The following is a 14,469-nucleotide window of genomic DNA, read 5'->3' on the forward strand; positions in this document are numbered from 1 at the left end:
TTCCTAAAACACTCAGGATTAAGGTCATGTCACTTATGATCATTTAGGTGAGATGTAAGTCTCAAGTATCAATGGCATTATATAAAGAGACGAATCATCTCGTGGTCCGATCTTATACAAACTCTTTGTATAGGACACTCCTGCTCGCATGTTTCCACATGAATGGTCAGGATAAACTATCTGTAGTAGTTCACAACACTTGTAAACCTCTACAAAGTAGGTTGTATCCGTAGTGTCACCAGGATCAGGTATCCCTCCTTAATCCTAATACTACAGACCTATTTAGGTTATTATTTAAGGCATGATCCACTTGTATATCTCATATACATGCTTAAGTTTACATACAATAACCATAGAGCTTTGTTTATTGGATATGAGTAAATACCAAATAAAATAACTCTTATTTTATTCATAACAATCTATACAGTTTACAAACTATGAGACTCCTGGAGAATTAGGACACCAATCCCAATAATAACAAGTATTGAAATTTAGGATGTGAGTCAACTTACTTTCCTTGGAGTATTCCTCTTCCATTTAATAGAGTTTTCTTGACCTAACCCTCTTCTTTAGGGTTTTTAGGCTATCTCTTCAGCTAAAACCTCATCTTCGAGGTGGATCCCTTGAATGGCACCTATTGGCGATATGTACATTGAGTCGACCTTAGCCCTCGTGGCATGGGCTTTTGGCCCATGCCACTTCTCACCTCCTGGCCCTGTCTTGCTTTAGGCCTTCCTTTTTGGCCCATTCTATCATCAGTATTCTCATTCTTTTGCATTGTTGCCCTTAGGTTCAAAATTTTCGATAACATTAGCCCCCACTCCTAAGTTTGCTTTCAAGGATCGGGTATTTGATGGCTGCATTCGTTGATGCAAACTTAGGAGTATCGCTCTAATCCTCGTCACTTTTCTAATTGTCCTGACCTTCTCATTATATGTCGTACCAATCTTATTATATCTATATAACCATATTGAACTTGGCTAGCCATGCCTGGAATATCTAACCAGGTCTTTTTTTTAAGACCTATGAGATCCCTAGCATGCATTCATCATAATTAAGTAGCGTTAAGTTCAAGATTTATGTCGTGCCTATCCTTTCCTTAGGAGTATAAGTACAAGAACTTGGAATTTTGTTTACTAGGGATTATTCTCATTTTTTCTAGACAAGCCTAATTAGGAATATTAGTTAAATTGACATTGTATATATTCAGTTCCCTACTTTTCATCCCCCTATACTTAAGTGAAGTTAGCCTACATGCCTTTTACAGTGGGCTTCTATAACGCCCTAGGGCCAGGATTCGGAATTCGGATTCAGCATATGATGACCCCGACATTCCTCTGCATCCCCTACTACCTAGAAATTGAAGGAACTCTTATCAAAAAGAACACATGAGCGGAAGTACGATCGATCCAAATTCATTGTGACAGAATTACAAGCATTCACAAACGTACAAACCAATTATGCATCTACTAACAAATTACGACATGCTATAGAAATTAAATACAAAAGGAGTGAGAGGCTTACCTTTGAAGACCTCTTCTTCCACAGATCTCCCGCTCTTGTGAAGACTTGGACCAGCACCTCTCGCTATCACTACGATTGTCTAAAAATTCGTCTGTTCAAACACAAAAAAACTACTTCACGAACAAGTAACCTCTCGGACACCACCACTCAGTAACCTTGGTATTCTAAGAGTGAAAATCCATGAGGTGTGGGCTCTATTGGATTTGAGGGAGGAAACAATGATCGCACTATACGACCAAGCAAATGGGAGAGTATATTGTCTATCGTATAGACTTTGTGCTTGATCGTTTAGTAACACTCAGCAAGTACACGGTCGTTTAGAAAAATAGATGTGATTGTTTACACGATTGTTTAGTGAATCTCGCTTGCCACGCGATCAGTTAGTAAAACTTTACACGATCATTTAGTCAAAGGCGCGTGTACACGATCGTTTAGACAAACACTTGAAGGATGTCGTGTAGTCTCTCGTGAGCTAAACGATTAACAATTAACAGTGTACTTAATGAAGCGACCACTGCTTTAGTTATGAAAACTAAATACAACCTCCTACTTTCATGCACGGTTAAAAAAGAAACCACCCACAATTATTTCATAATTTTTTTAATTATAAATAAATATAATAACCAACTTATCATATTATATTTATAACCTATAGTTTTAATATCACATCATATGTAACATTTAAACCATAGTCCTTTTTTCCTTTACTTGATATAAATCATATTTATATCATATTTCTCTAATTAATGTATCTCATACATCATGTCAACTATATCATATATAATTAAACCAGTTTAATCATATCATATATAATTAAACTTCCTCTTGTCAATTTGAACACATCAAACTGACCCAAAAACTGATTCTCAACTTGAATCTATTGAGCTACCAAGGGGACCTTATGAACCTGTAGCTTGATGCTCCAACGATACGTGAATAGCTGACTAAACTCTTTAGTCACGAGATTCACCATTTATTAACTATCGGGTACTCCACGAAAACCCTTCACAGATGCCCGTAAGTACAGTTGGGCCAATTTATCGTTTTAGCCCTGTAGTTACATCTAGCTCCTTAAGTACCACCGATCCCTCTAATGAATAATACATCATAGTCCTACTATGAGTGGACACCTCTCGAGCCATGAAAAGGTGTGTGGTGCCACATCGTTCAAGCCCCGGAATCAACTCTTAAAGAAGCAATCTATCTACTTACCCCTGCTTCGGGGAAGAAGTGAATTCCACCTTGTGTAGCTGAGTTCTCAACTCCCCAATCAGACGAATCTGCAAAGTGGTAGGTTTGAGTCGGTAATCTGGCCACTCGCACCCATGCAAATCAAAGGACCCTCTTAGGCAGGAATTCCCAACTCACTCAGGATTAAGGTCATATTACCTATAGTCATCCTAGTGAAATGAAAGTCTCTATCATGAACGGAGTTAGATAACGAGACTAAACACTTCGTGGTCCGGTTTTATACAAACTCTTTTGTATAGGATACCCCCGATCGCATGTCTCCACATGAATGATCGGGATCAGACCATCTGTAGCACGTCATGACATTTGTGACTATCTACAAAGCGGGCTACATCCGTAGTGTCACTAGGATAAGGTTTTCCTCTTATATCCACATACTACAGACCCTGTAGGTTATCATTTACGACAACCAGGGATATTAGTTTATTAGTTTGTGGTAAATGCAAATAAAATATCTCATATTTCATAGACAACAGTGAATAAAATATCTCATATTATTACATCATAAGCATTTGTTCATACATGTGTTTATAAACTATAGGACCCTATGAGAGTTTAGGGCATCAACCCCAACAGAAACATCATTCTTTCTTGCCACGATTCTTCTAAGAGTGAAATGTGTCCCCACAAATCAATATAAGTCCTTTCAGCATGCTTTTTCCTCGCTCACATGTGTTCTAGAAAAATTCCCAGAGGTCACCTAACATAGAATTACTCCAAGCTAAGCACACTAACTTTGGAGTTCCTATGATTGAGCCACCGAAAAGGAAGGTGAACTTGTTGATATAAATAGTAACTTTCAACTCTTTTAAGCCTCTCTTAACCATGTTTTCATGTCGTCAGGGTCCTTCTTATTTGGATGTGATCTAAATTCATTCATGTCCCCTTCCTACACTCGGTTCGTTACATGTCACCAGTTTCCACTTGGTTCGTCCCCAAACCACATCTTACTGGGAGAGCTTCTGCTCTATACCATCTGTAACGACCCAGGCCCAAGATTCAAAATCCAGATTCGGCATCTAATGGCCCCAACATTCTCTTGCATCCCCTGCAATCTGGCAATGTCATCTTTGCTTGACCTAAGTGGTTAAACTAGATTTTGGAATTATAGTCTTGTTGATTACCATGTCACTTCCTCCACTACAAAAAATTAGGCCTTTAATGTCAGTCCAAAAGAAAAGGCACGAATGTTTAATGTTAGGTCGGGTTAAAAAGTGGATCTTTAATGTTGGTTTTCGACTGACATTATAGTTATAAAAAAAAAAAGATATTTAATGTCAATTTTCGACTTACATTATAGGTTTAAAAAAAAAAACTCATTTATAAGTTCCCCCCACTTTGTGAAACCCTATTTCTTCTTTCTTTTCTTCTTTCTCTCACGTTCTGACAATATCTCTTTCAACTCATAAGTCCCCTTTCTTCTTAAACTCCGTTCTAGCTCACGCATCTAGCTTCGATCTGCCCTGCTTATGCCTTCAGCTCCAACTTGCAATACCGTTCACGATCCTTGCCGATCTGCAACGCCATTCACAATTCGTAGTGCCATTCCATCTCTGGTTCGCAACTCATGCTTCCAATTTTTATCCATAAGGGTCGACTTTTTTTTGTTAGAGAACTTTCTAACCGCCTTAGTGAGTTTATGCAAGAATGACCCTACAGTTATTAATAACTCTTGAGTTTCCAACAAGATAGTTTCTATTCCGAACACGAAGCTTGAACTGAGTTTTAGAATTTGAATGACCTCATTGATCAAATTACTAAATCAGTTAGAAGACTTAAAGAGTCTTGGGCAGAACCATCTTCTGATAGTACTGAGTTGAGCAGTAGAGTGACTCACATCGATGATTCTGTTGAGCAACTAGTTCCTCAAATTTTAGGTCAAGGTAAGACTTTGGATCTAAAAATGTATGAACTTGCTGATGGTTCCTTTCAGTGTGTGAAGGAGTCCATTGAGTCTCGCCTAGAGATTCAAGCCCCCATGCTTACTCTGGAGAGTCATTCTTAGCCTTCCACTATCCATACCACTGAGGCCAAATTTGTGGAGGAACTTAAGACTTACAAAGATGATGTTTATCCCCTGCCATGTCTAGAACAAGTTGGTGAGGTTAAGTATGAGCCTAAGCTTTATTTCAATGGACTTTAGATAAAAGAGTTAGAGGCTCCCAAGCCTTGATGTGTTCTTTCTCTTGGTATCTCATATATATTTGAATACTACTCATCTTTACCTTACAGTTCAGTTGAATCAGTCGAGTCAGAGTCAGTTGAGTCTTTTCTTTATTTTGACTCTTTTGGGTCGCTTGAGTCTTTTGATTCTTTCTTTTTCCCTTTTTTGAAAAAATTTAAAAATATAAAATTCGATCTATCTAGTTCTTTTCAAAAGATGGGAACCCTTATGGCCTTACCAGACTATATCAACTCATACAAGAAAGGACTAAAGAAATACAAGAATTTCTTTGTGCCTTGATAGGGGACAGGTCGCATTGAGCAACCGACGTTAAAAATTTGCGCTTCTTGAAGGTAACCAAGTGATAACATTTTTTTATTTTTTATTTTATCTTCTTTTATTTTTTTAGGTTTAATTAGATTAGGTTATTTAGATTTAGTAGTAATTAATAGTAACTAGAAGTTTTTCACAAAAAAAAAAAGGCAGAGCATCGCGACAATGTGCGACAGATCTGCTTACAACGCAGATCTTTCTTCGAAAGGGCACAATAAAAAAAAAAAAACTTTTATTTTTCAATTTCTAGTCGATTCTTCCCTTCCTCTCATTGATTTTTCACGCAAAAATCGAATCTCTTGCTTTTCTTCTATAAATTCCATCAAACCTTTGATTTTCTTCACTTTTCATCCTTGAATCCATAGGTTTCCTACCCATTTCGATTTCTATGGCTTTTTCTCACAAACTTTGGATTTTCTTCAACCTAAGGTAAATTTTTTAGCTTCATTTTGTATTTCTTTTAGGATTTACTATGTTAGGTTGAGAATCTCTAAGTTTGTGTGGATTTTTGGCTTAATTTGAAGTGTGCTGAGATTTATTTGATGGTAATTTTTTTTTTTTTTTTTTTTGAAGATTTGAATAAAATGCTTGATATTATTTTGTGTATAGGTGGATTTGACCTGATTTGTTATATATTTTTTATGAGTTGGGTAGATTTTGTAGAGTTTTTTGTTTTTTCCCCTAGGTTAGATCCAATTTAAGAGTTTTTAATTTAGATATTCATTATAGGTCCAAGGAATGATGCTAGCCCTAGTCGAGAAGGATGTGATTCTGAGCTAGTATTCGAGCACACTAGGTTCAGTTCCCAAGGGGCTTTGGATAGATTCCATTACGTAGTTTCCTCTAGGAAGATAGTTCTTGAGAGAACATTGATCTTAGAGGCCGACTTCTATCCCCATATCACTGTTGAGATAAGCAACAAGGTTGAGAATCTTTGGCTAACTATCCTGGTGAGGTGGTTGTTCCTATTGTTAGGGAGTTTTATTCAAATGTCAACGAGGATAGGGATTTCTCGTTAGTGAGAGGCATCAGAGTACCCTTTTTGTCCCTCCATATCAATGAAGTCTATGGGCTGACAGACTTTAATGATGAGTACAGTAGATTCTACTCTTAGCAATTCCCCGAGTAGGAAGTTATAGAAGCTCTCTATGGGCTCGAGATTGAATGGGTTCAATCGAGAAGAGTTGCAGTTAGGTTTAAGGGTATGGAGATGTCCGTCTCTCGTCAGATCTGGAATGCATTTGTATGTTCCAGACTGATGCCAGTACTACACCTCATTGACGTTTTAGAAATAGGGCCAAACTCCTATATTGTCTCGTTCAAGGGTTGATAGTCAACGTGGGGTGGGTTATTAGAGCCTCGATCCACCGTTGTGGACATTGTTCCACCATGGGTAGCCTTGGGCACCCAAACCTGATCACCGAGCTCTATCGAAGGTCTAAGGTGGAGATACCTACTGATGAGAAGAGGATGGGGCATCAGGCACCCATTTGCAAGTCATCAATTGCTTTTTTCCGTCTTCGAGGTGTGGAGGAGCAGGATGAGGATGACCAGGAGGACAAGGGTATTCCTGCTGAGGAGCTTCCCCGTGTTAATCCCCAGGATCATTACGAAGTACCAGTGGTGGCGGAGTCATTTGGAGAGCGCGCCCTAAGGTTGGCTACTGAAGTCTTATGGGTGAGCCAGGACATTGCTCGCCGGGCTAGGCGCATGGTGAGGACGGTGAACTACATGTGTGAGCAAAACCGTCTCTACTACACCAACATTGCTTTTCAAAGTGATCTTTAGATGGAGCCAGATTCACCATATTCCAATTGAGACTAGTCTTTCCTTTTTATGCCCTCGGTTTATTTTTCTTTTCTTTTTCTTTTCTTTTTATTTCTTTTGTAGGTTTCTCCTTGCACATCAAGAGGCCAAAAACAAAAAGAAGCCAAAGCGAAGAGAAGTTGCCCAACCACCACATCTCGTGCGCGTGAATGTTTTCAGGGGAGGTTTTCTATTCCCTTGTTCTTTTTCTTTTTGAGCTATATTTAAAATATATTGGGGACAATGTATGTTTTTAAGTTGGGGGTGGGGTACCTGTTGGGTAGTGATATTAGCTTGGGGTCCTTGAGTGCTATGCTCGGACTATGTTCTGTGCTTTAATTGTCTTGTTTACTTTGTTGCTCTGTTGTTATTATAATGGTTTATGATTCACTTTTCCTGTAATAAAATTTGCATGAAAGAACGTTAGGAGAGCATGATCATGATTTTAGCCCAATTTTAAGAATTTTTCTTGTCTCTCATGCATCTTTAAGTCATTGTTTTACAAAATTAAAGTCTTTCATGATTAGAATTGGGTTATTTGTTTGTGTTTTTGTTGTCACCTCAAAAAGGTCCACCTTTGACCTAGAAGTAACCACACTTGTTGTAGAACAAAATTAGATAAAGTGAATAAAATAAGGCCTACTGTGTAAGAAAAAAAAAAGAAAAAGAAAAAGAAAGAAAGAAAAGCAATTTTAAGAATGTGTGTGTGCATGGATAGATGTGAAAAGCACTACCTCTGTCGTATCTAATTAGGGCCCCGTGAGAAAAGAGTGGATAGGTTCCCAGCGGTTAGGTGTGAAAGCTAGCTCTTTAGGTAAAATAAATGCCCTTTATATTTTTTGTGTGTGTGTTTAAGCATCATTGTCTTAGTGTTGCCCTCTTTTTTGCAAGTTTGGTATGTCCAAAGTTGATAACCGAGCCAGAGTAGCGGAAAAACGAATTGAGGATCCTATAAAACCTTTCTGGGTTGTGCAAGCTTAACTAGAAAGACTCTAGGCTCACTCATGCATGAATAAATTAAAAATGATTCTTAAAAATATACTTCATTGATTGATTGTAATTGAATTTCGTTCTCAATTACAAATTTCACCCTATTTGACTGTTGATATTAGAGTAACAACTAAGCATGATTTTAAAGCAAGCATGATACTTTTTAATAATTTTTTGTTTGAATGTGTGTTTCTACCTTTCTCGGGACGAGCAAGAATTAAGTTGGGGGTGTTTGATAGCTTTCAAAAAGAGTTATTATTCCTCGCTTAGTTTGGGCTCGTTGTTAGATTTTATATGTTAATTATTCTATTTTGTAGGTGTCGGGCAGTCAAGAGGTAGAACTGAGCATTTGGAGCTAAACGAGGTTAACTTGAAGCAAATCGGGCTTCAAATGAGTAAAAATGATCAAAATGCCCCTAGATAGTGTCGCAAACGCTCATCCCATACATAGCCCCAATGCTCACCTGATGTTTGAAGACAGAACGTTGATGTGCAGGCCAGCGTTGCAATGGTACAGATGGCGTTAACCCAGCCGCATGCACGTTTCCGTCTTCAGCCCAATCGCAAGGCAGCATTGCAACGCTGTGATCAATTTGTATAAAAGTCTCTCTACAGTTTTAGGTAAAAAAATATGCTGAAATCCATGGAGGCCGAGGAGAGGCCTTGTTTTTCTTCCTTTCCCTTGATGTTTTTAGTATCATTAGGTTAGCTTTTAGTTTAATTTTGGATTGTAAGCATCGATTGGACCATAACTCATGGGTTTGTCCATGAATCGATGAGGTAATTTTCTATCTAGTTCTTGAGTTTTTTGCCCGAATTGATGTTTGCAATTCATAATTGTGTTTTCTTTGAATCTATTCAAATTCCCAAGCATGATTATTGAGGTTGACTTTTCACGCTTTATCGTACATGCTAATGATTATTAGTCTTGCTAAGGTCTTAAGTAGCAATAGTAAATTAGGCATTTGAAGGCTATTCCTAGGATGTGCTAATTGCTAGGTTCAAAGATAAAATTGGTTAATTGAATATGGCTTTCCTGATAGTTAATCGACATAATTGAATCCTAAATTTTGATGTATGTGTTTTTAGTTCTATTTGGCCACTATCGAACCCAATAGAATTTAGAAGCATGTAGTTTAATTAGGGTATGGCCTTTCTGACCTTAATTAATAAATAGGATGCTTTCTTGGTTAGATTCATGCTAGTTTACCACTGTAAAGGCTAGTTAGATCGAATCAAGCGAGTAGTTGTGCATGCATAATTCGATCGCATAATCAGTACGTTGGTAGAAAACAATGATTGAAATTAAATTGAATGTCTAACTTGATCTGAGAACTAGATGAACCAACTCCTATTTTTACATTTATCCCTTGCAATTTAATGTCTTGCATTTAAATTTTTCTATCAATCAAATCAAAACCCATTTTTATCGCTTTCACATTTAAATTTAGCTTAAGAGAGGATTTAATTTTGTGCCTCCATGCGGTTCGACCCTGCACTTACTATTGTTGCTATGTTTTTATAGTAATAGAAGTACTTCAGTGTATTACAAATTTTCTTTTGTTTTGGTTTGGAGTCGAATCAACACCATCGATTTTCAATCATAACAGTGGCCCGTTTGGGGTGTGCTTGGTTTAACATTTTCAAGCGTTTATTTTTTTTTTTAAAAAAAAGGAAAAGAATTATTTTGGATAAAGTTGGAGTGCTTGACGACCATTCTAAATATTTTTTTTTTTTTTTTTTGAAAAAATGAGTTTATGAAATAAGTTGGTCTGGGAAAAACATTTGAAATCAACTTGTATATATATAAACATTTTTTGAGAAAGTGTAACAAAAGACATGACTATTTTTATTTTAAATAGTTTTTATCAAAAATTTAAAGTAAAAAAATTGTGTATCTATGAAAAAAAGTCATTAAACTATAGAATAAGACAATAAATCTTTTTACGATGATCTATACTTTTTAGTTCAACTCATATAACATAATAGCTTATCTTAATACTATGAACTCCTAAAAAAACATACTTGATCAGCCATTCTTCTCAAGCTGCTTTTGAATGATAACATACCATCATAATTCTTTAGGAATCATGTATCTAAGTTGACTGTTTTTTTTTTGTTTTTTTTTTTTTTGTATCATTATGGTGATGACATATACTTGACAGATATCACTCCTAAATATACATTATTGTGGAACATTAAAAAAGTTAGAGAATTGGTTGCTTTTGTACACTACCAAATATGAAGTTTTCTTACTTAATCAATTAAATGAGTTTTTAATCTAATCTAAAGTATTTTGTGTATGTCCAACAGTATTAATACATCTTCAAAATGACCAAATGGGTGAAGAGCAACATAATTTAAAACCCAACACATCTTTAAAAATTGGTGAAACAAAAAATTTTATCTTTATTTACAAAATAAGATATTCAAGTCCGTATCTCAATGATAATGGAGAGATGAGAAAAATAGAGGAGAGAATAAAAGAAAGAGAGAGAAAAGAAAATAAAATCGTTGGTCATGGAGTTACTGGCAGACGATTATGGGACATCATAAAGAAAAACTTGAAAGGCATAAAAAGTTTTAAAAGATGAAAGATAATGAAAGAGAGTGAAAGTGAAGGAATGAGGGAAAGAAAAAGTTATGGAGAAAAAAATGTTTAAACAAAATATACTTTTGGTCCCTTAAGTATGAAGTTAGTATCTATTTGATCTCTAAAGTTTTAAAAGAGACACTTTAAATCATGAGGTTTGAGAAATGCTTATAAATGGTCGTTGAGTTGATTTAACTGTTAGTTAATAATGGAAATATGACGTGACATGTTCATTTTCCATCTAATCAAAGTTCATCAAGTTCAAATTTCACATTCCAATTCAACCCTACAGATATTCCAACGTTGAGGCTTTGAGAATCACTTATCTTTTTTCCTTGTTACTTGAATCTATAATAATATATTTGAACATATGTTTTTTCCGATTAGTTTTTATATAATAGGTATATTTGGTCCCTGAATTTTGAAAATAGACCATTTTAGTTTCCAAGTTTGTAAGAATGAGTTTAAAAGATGCATCTCACTAACACAACTATTAAATGAAAACGGAAACATGATTGGATTTAAAATTGCTTACGTGGCATGATAAGTGTGCTAAAAACGGATGCTGACTAAGATTTTCTTTATAAAAAAAAAATCGATAATAACATTACATGGATTTAACCCTAATATATTTTAAAAACCTAACTTAACATTTGCAAATAAGAGGATCTTAGTTGATTCTCTCCGATATAATCTTTAGACTTTCACAAATATTTCAAAACTACTCTTGAAGGAGAAGTTGAATCAGTTTGTCAGTCAGAGAATCTCCTAAATAATCAACATAATTCTAATGGGGAGGAGGTGGATGGACCATTAGAGTTCACGGATGAAACTGGTATGGATCATATTCAATTTTCTGTTAGTATGAAATTTAGTAGTCCTAAAATCTTAAAATACTTATGGACTTAAGGAGTTTTACAACTTGAAACTAAAAAAGAATGACAAGAAAAGAGTCACTGCAATTTGTTATGATGGGTGTAAATGGAGGTTGCATGCAAGCGTTGTGGATGAAGATAATAACATTCCAAATTAAGTCTCTGATTAATGAACATACATGTTATAGGATGTTTCATAATAGAAATATGAACTCATCTTGGTTGGCCAAGACATAAATTGACTGTATTAGAAACCAACCTGATTGGGGTCTCACTGAAACAGTAAAAAATGATTATCAAGATTAAATTTTGAGGACCCAAGCTTAGAAAGCTAGAAAAAAGATCTTGAAAAAGATTGATGGGGATCTCTTGGATCAATATAAACGATTATGGGACTATGTCGAGGAGTTGCGATTGTCGAATGAAGGTTCTACCATCAAAATAACTTGCGATAGGGTAGTTAAGGATTCTCACCTTGTATTTAGATGGATGTATATATGCTTTAAAGCATGCAAAGAAGGGTTTCTTGATGGATGTCGCTCGTTCAAAGGATTAGATGTGTCACCTCAAGGGGCGATGCCAAGGGCCTTTGATGGCTGCATTTGGAATAGATGGTAATGATGGCATATACCGTATTGCATGGGCTGTGGTAGAGGCAGAGACGAAAGACAGTTGGACATGGTTTCTTTTCCTCCAGCAAGATGATCTAGGCAACTTCCACTCAAAGGGATTTACTTTCATCTCAGACCAACAAAAGTTAAATGTGATCTTCTGTTGAACAACATATCTGAATGCTTTAATTCTTATATTTTACAAGGGATAAACCAATAATCCAAACGCTTGAAACTATTCAAAAACTTGTTTTGTCTAGATTGCCAGAAGAAGTATTAAGTTTTATAGTAGTTCGGAAGGATATATATTGGGCTCAGAGTGCAAAAAAAAATTGGGAACATGATGATTGAGGTAGAAAGGGGTATTTTCCAATACAAGGTGGAGTTGAATGAAAAAACTTGTAGTTGTAGGTGATGGGATTTAACAGGCATACCTTGTGTTCATGCTATACAAAGTATCAACAAATACTCTTACCATAAAAAGACATTGATGAACTTATACTCATACTTCATTCACATAAGCCAATATATACATTTCATTTCAATTTCAATAAATCCACCTTCCTAAAGTATGAGTTTTACATCAAATAATCAAACAAACTTGGAACAATAAAATGGATCTATCAAATCAAGATCTTGAATGGTTTAACAAATCCAGATCTTCGTCCTCTCTTTTGCCTTTAGGAGTGCACGTTTGATCCAAAGAAATAGAGCAAATCCACTCTCCATCAACCCCTCTTTAACAACTCCACATCTCCATTGTTATCCTGAAAATAAGAAGTCAATCTACCATTAATGAAAAACAATCACAGAGCAATCAAAAATGTTATGAGGCCCAAATATAGGCCTAGCAGAAGAAACCCATAAGTTTCTAAGCTCCAACTCTCGATCAAATTATAAAAAAAAAAAAAAAAAAAAAAAAAAACAGCCACCTTTATTTTCAGGAAGGGAGAAGGAAATAGCCTCCAATTTCAATTTTCTGCAAGTTTAAAAGGGGAAAAAAAGAACGGAAATCGCCGGACGAAGTGCAAAGCCAAAAAGCTTTTAGAATTCGAAGACCCCAATTCAAAAACCCAAGATTAGATTTCTTTCACAAAGTGGGAGAGTTTAACCCCCTCCATCTATTTGTTTCCACTGCTTACTTCACCAAACTTTTATGAGCCAAAAAACGGGGGGGGGAAAAAAAAAAAAGAAGAAGAAGAAGAAGAAAACACAAATAGGAAGATTGTTTTGATTGTCGGGGGAGAGGAAAAAGGGAAAGCAATCACCAGAGAAAGTAGGGTTAATGTCGGTGATGGAGATAAAATATTGTAAAGAAAGAAGCAGTGATGTACTTTGAAGGGATTGAAACCCAGGTCAAAGCTTGTGAACGCCGTGTGTTTTCATTTTCAATTGATTAAAAACAGAAAACTAAGAGATACATGAACAAAATTCACAGGATAAATTGTAAATCAAATTATACATGTTTTGGAGAGGAAAGAGAGAAATTTGGGAACTTACCTTTGAAGACAAAAGTTCTTCATGTTTCCTCTCCCGATCTCACTAACGTTCACGTTCTGTCTCCCTTCTGGTCTCACCAGCGAAGCAACACAATAAAATCAAGGGAACACCACCACAAGACTTCGCTGTTATTCTCAAAGAAGGGAATCGATGCAGAGTTCTAGGCTCGCAATGATTAATTTTGGGAGAAGGGAGTAGGTTTATGGGAGACGGGGAGAGGAAAGAAGTTATCAGATAACTTCCTCCTTTTTTTATTTAATATTTAAATTAAACAAAAAGGAATTATATATTATATCACATATATAACATATAGTTTGTAGTTTATATTATATCATATACAATCTAACTTATAGTTTATTTTAAATATTGGTATATCCTTACTTTATTATCCTAAAAATGCTATCCATTACAATTATCTTTTTCTTCGAGTTATTGCATTCCACAAGTCTAACCATTTCTATTACTACACAAGTGTGTACACATGCGTGCATGTACGTGTATGTAATGTGCATGTGTACACGCACGTGTATATGCATGTACACGTGTATGTGAGTGCATGTGCATGCGTTCTCACTCATATTGTTTTCACAACATAGTCACCAAAAACTCCTTTTTTTTTTTTTTTTTATTCTCTCAGTCTCAATCTCGTCTAACAGATCTCACTCTGTTTCCTTCTCTGTCTCTTTTTTCACTATCACTCGTCTTCCTCCGCCCCTCATCTCCCTCTCTCGGTGAAACCAAGCGCAATTTCAAGGTTGCAGGGGAGATTAAAGGAAAACTGTCAGACTAAATACCTCTCTCAAATTAAAATAGTCGTAAACC

General features: G+C 35.9%; 1 long non-coding RNA gene across 1 annotated transcript; it reads right to left on the minus strand.

Annotated features, from left to right (window-relative positions):
* Positions 1-12,618: 12,618 nt before the first annotated feature.
* LOC120089779 lies at positions 12,619-13,917 on the minus strand. The gene is made up of 2 exons (XR_005485324.1): positions 13,648-13,917; positions 12,619-12,914 (listed from the first exon to the last, which is right to left on the minus strand). It is a non-coding gene; the product is annotated as an uncharacterized LOC120089779 (long non-coding RNA).
* Positions 13,918-14,469: the final 552 nt, after the last annotated feature.

The sequence above is a fragment of the Benincasa hispida genome, chromosome 1, assembly GCF_009727055.1.
Source record: "Benincasa hispida cultivar B227 chromosome 1, ASM972705v1, whole genome shotgun sequence".
NCBI lineage: Eukaryota > Viridiplantae > Streptophyta > Magnoliopsida > Cucurbitales > Cucurbitaceae > Benincasa > Benincasa hispida.